The sequence below is a fragment of the Palaemon carinicauda genome, chromosome 24, assembly GCF_036898095.1.
Source record: "Palaemon carinicauda isolate YSFRI2023 chromosome 24, ASM3689809v2, whole genome shotgun sequence".
Taxonomy (NCBI): domain Eukaryota; kingdom Metazoa; phylum Arthropoda; class Malacostraca; order Decapoda; family Palaemonidae; genus Palaemon; species Palaemon carinicauda.
In genome coordinates, this window is record NC_090748.1 from 90,547,797 (window position 1) to 90,552,984 (window position 5,188).

Sequence of the window (5,188 nt, forward strand, 5' to 3'; positions counted from 1 at the left end):
TCAGTATCGGCCAATAAGACACGAGTGTATCTCGGAAAAATATGAGTAATGGTTCTTGGTCTGCCTTTACAGAAGCCCGAACCCCATTAAGAGGCACTCGCACTAATATCGTGAAGTGAGATTACTTTTTTGAATAATGATAATGAAAAATGGCCGCATAGGAATATTTTTAGCTAAAGTTCAAATTTCGATTTTGTTAAATACTTTGGTTTTTTATGAGATAAAGGGGTCTTTAGATGGTGATGACATGATCTAATATATATTTTGTTAATAGTCAAAAAGCATTAGATATAAAACATAAACTATTTTTATTTCAATGTAAATTCAATTTAAGTTGGGTTATATCAAGAGGAAGGATTGCCTTTGTAATACGAGTGGCGTGAAGGTCTTTTAGCTGATGGAATTATGATGATTTTTAATAATTTCAATTTTTTTTACAGCTAACAGAATATGCTGTAGAATAGTGGTGTAGAAATGATATATAGTATTATGCCTTTATAGTTTATATTTGTTTATAGGAGATAATGTTATGCTTAATTTCCGGGTTTGACCTGTCTCGAGATATTTATTGAGTAATTAATATTGTTGTTATTATTATTATTATTATTATTATTATTATTATTATTGTTGTTGTTGTTGTTGTTATTATATCATATACAGGATATTTATATATGGATATTATTCCCATTGATATTTTTTATCTTTAGATCATAATGGTTTACAACAGGTATAGACTTGATTAGTAGCGCTCCTTATATGCTATTTTGAGTTGGTTTTTAAAGTTTCGTGCCTATGCTTATCTAAAAAAGAAAAAAAAAGAAAATGAAAATAGAACGAATTTATTTGCGAACCTTTCATGATATAGGAAATACATTATTGGTATTCTAGATATGTAAAACATATTTCACTTATGTTTGATAAAGAGGATGAATTTTTTAACCCCCTCATGCACTTTGTAGTGGTGGATATTGCTGTGACTCGCAAGACTTCGATAGTTATCTTATGATATGTATAAAAACGTGTGTTGTTTTAAGCATCATGAATGGAATGAGGTTGGGATAGAAAAATGAGTTTTTATTATTATTATTATTATTATTATTATTATTATTATTATTATTGTTGTTGTTGTTGTTGTTATTATTAGTTTGACTCATAGGGCTGGTAAATCTGCATCCCTTTGATATGAGTTTTCGAAAGTGTTACGATTTTTTTTTTCCATTTGAAAATAGTTTCCTGTTTTAACGCGTTTATCTCTTATCGGTTTATTATCGATGTGAGCAAGGTCTCTAGACCTTGGATGTGGGTACATGTTATTTCGAAAAATAGTTCAGTGAGATTTCTCATCCACCTATTTTAGGTGAAAATTAGCCTTTTGAGTTGAGCTTTACCTAATTTAAATAGGTCATTATAACTGTTGTCATATCCATGTCCCATTATTATTATTATTATTTATTCTTTTTACTTCCTAAGCTACAACCCTAGTTGCAAATTCAGGATGCTATAAGGCCAGGGGCTCCAAGAAGGAAAATAGCCCAGTGAGGAAAGGAAACAAGGAAAAATAAAATATTTTAAGAACAGTAACAACAATAAAATAGAAATTTCCTATATAAACTTTCAAAACTGTAACGAAACAGGAAGAAGATAAATAAGATAGAATAGTGTGTCCGAGTGTAAATCAAGCAAGAGAACTGTAACCTAAGACAATGGAAGGCCATTACCCAGTGAAATCATGCCTAATATATATCTTGCTAGTTTTTTATTATTATTATTATTATTATTATTATTATTATTATCATCACTTCTCTTGGATAAGACTGTGCTCTTCTCCTTGGTATCCCACGTGTTCATTTTCATATACCACGTAGTCGGGTAAAAAGCACGCAAATATATTTTACATAATCTTGTAAATAGCATCGAATTAATGTACAAATTCGAAATATTTCATTGCGTCGAGCTGTTAAGCTTTAGAGTGAAAAGGGCCATAACGAAAAAGTCATGTTTTGCATAATGAATGGGGATAAGGATGTATGCAGAAAGACAATATTTAAAAGAGATAAAGATGTATGCAAAGTCGAGAAAAGGACAGTATTGAATGGATGTATGCAAAGTCGAGAAAAGGAAAGTATTGAAAGGGGATAAGGATGTATGCAAAACCGAGAAAAGGACAGTATTTAAAGGTGATAAGGATGTATGCAAAGTCGAGAAAAGCACAGTATTTAAAGGTGATAAGGATGTATGCTAAGCCGAGAAAAGGACAGTATTTAAAGATGAGGATGTATGCGAAGTCAAGAAAAGAACAGTATTTAAAGGGGATAAAGATGTATGCAAATCCGAGAAAATGACAGTATTTAAATGTATGAAAAGTTTTTTTTGAATAGGGCTATTATTTTGGATATGAAATTTGGATAAATGTATTCATTTCTCTTAAAAATATGCTTATTTGATTAATTAAGAACACACACACATAAATATATATATATATATATATATATATATATATATATATACATATATATATATATGTATATATATATATATATATATATATATATACATATATATATATATATATATATATATATATATATATATATAGTCTGTGTGTATATGTATATCGTAGAATTAGATTTTCCTTATTATTCTATAAGCATATTTTCAAGAATAATTATTATGTTTATTCGAATTCTATAGCCAGAATAATTATATATATATATATATATATATATATATATATATGTAAGATATATATATCATCATCATCATCATCATCATCATCATCTACGCCTATTGACGCAAAGGGCCTCGGTTAGATTTCACCAGTCGTCTCTATCTTGAGCTTTTAATTCAATATTTCTCCATTCATCATCATCTACTTCATGCTTGATAGTCCTCAGACATGTAGGCCTGGGTCTTCCAACTCTTCTAGTGCCTTGTGGAGCCCAGCTAAACGTTTGGTAAACTAATCTCTCTTGGGGAGTGCGAAGAGCATGCCCAAACCATCTCCATCTACCCATCATCATGATCTCATCCACATAAGGCACTCGAGTAATCTCTCTTATAGTTTCATTTCTAAAACTGTCCTGCATTTAAATCCTAATAATCTTCTGAGGGCTTTGTTCTCAAAACCACTAAATCAATGAGATTTTTTTATTGTCATACCATGACCCATGTCCATATAGTAACCCCGATCTCAATAAACTGATATACAGTCTGATTTTCTTATGTAGTATCAGGCGATTTGATTTCCAAATTTTACTTAACATAACCGTTGTCTTATTTGCTTTTTTCAATCTTTCACTAACCTCTTAATTTTAAAGACCCTGTATTGAAGATCAGAGTTCCTAGATACTTAAATGATTCTATCTCATTAATCCTTTATCCTTTCAATGATATTTCATCTTCATTGCATACTCTGTTCTCATCATCTCTGATATCAATATATATTATTTTGGCTGTAGAATTTGAAAACACATAGTAATTATTCTTACACACACACACATATATATATATATATATATATATATATATATATATATATATATATATATATATATATATATATATATGTGTGTGTGTGTGTGTGTGTGTGTGTGTGCTGTGTATATAAGTGGGATTTATTGACTCTGGTGTTCAACTTTTGACGGTGCAAAAAGCCAATGTGGTCTTACGTCTGAGGGGGAAAAAGTTTAGCTCGTCTTGAAACGCTCCAGTAATTGTATCTTTTCTTTTTAAACTTCACTTTTGATTTCAACCTTTAATGCAGGAAATGTAGAGACTTTAAACGCCATATACCAAACGGCAATGCTGTGTTACTTATAATTACTTGAAATAAAATTTTATTCTACCATGTAAGCATTTAGGTATAATTTATATTACGAAATATTAAGTAGGCAAATATGCATCATAAGATATCCCTTTAGCTTACTAGTTGATGAATATTTTTAAAAAGTCCGGAAGTACCATGATATATCTAAAACTCTCTTTAATATTTATATTTATATTGATATAACATTAATCTCAACATATTTTAAATTATATACCATTATGGTTTAGCAATGCGTGATTTCTTATGATCCTTTTTATCGGTGCTCTCTCACTCGCCTTGTGTAAGTAGCATCTGTTGATTGTTAAAGTATTCATATTCATTTCTTCATGTTGAAAAATTAAATACATTCGTTTGTTAATTGAGGGTGACGAAATTTACTGCTCCCGTTGGAAGTATTGTCCTCAATGACACGCGGTTCAAGTACCTAATCTTTGCGGTGGTGGTGGTGGTGGTGTTTTTTTTTTTTAGGCCAAGGTTGCGCTTGTCTTATATCGTTTTACTTTGCACTTTTTTCCGCTTTATACTTTACCTCCGTTCTTTTGTCTTTCTTTCCGTTCGTTTTTCTTTACTTCCACCTTATGCAATCTCTTTAACTTATACCAAGATTTACCAGGATTTCACCCTAATTTCACTTGGTGCTGAATGGCCTCACAGGTCCCTGCACGGGGCTATTATTATTATTATTATTATTGTTATTATTACAAGCTAAGCTACAACTTTAGTTGGAAAAGCAAGATAGCCTACTATAAGCCCAAGGAGTCCAACAAGGAAAATTAACGGATTTTGAGCGAAGCGAAAAATCTATTTTTGGGTGAGATAGCCATGGCGTCCTGATGGAAGGTTCCTTTTTGGTAGCTTCCTTGGGTAAATAACTACTAAGATATTCCCAGAGAATTTAACCACAGGTTATCACAGAATTCTAACTTCTGGAGCGAGTATCCTAAAGGTTTCCCTTTTAAGACATCGTATATCAACAGGGGACGCATGTATTAACGCGCCACATAGCTATCTACACCCCGAACAGAGTTAATGCTTCGGTGTGTAAGGGCTGAGAATAGCTGGGAGCCGTTCCATAGCTAATCTCATTCGTGGCTACTACTGATACTCGAGACGTAAACAAACGGGCGCCATTGCTTAAATGACGTCACGTCCGTCTTTATCCTGAAGCCAGTTGCTTGCCCATCACCATGATACAGCAGAGCAGGGTGGGACCTTAAAACTGGACGAAGTAGCAGGGAGGGTCCATCAGGACGCCATGGCTATCTCACCCAAAAATAGATTTTTCGCTTCGCTCAAAATCCGTTTTTTGGGCTCAAGCCATGGCGTCCTGATGGAAGAATACCAGAGAATCAATGTATCGTG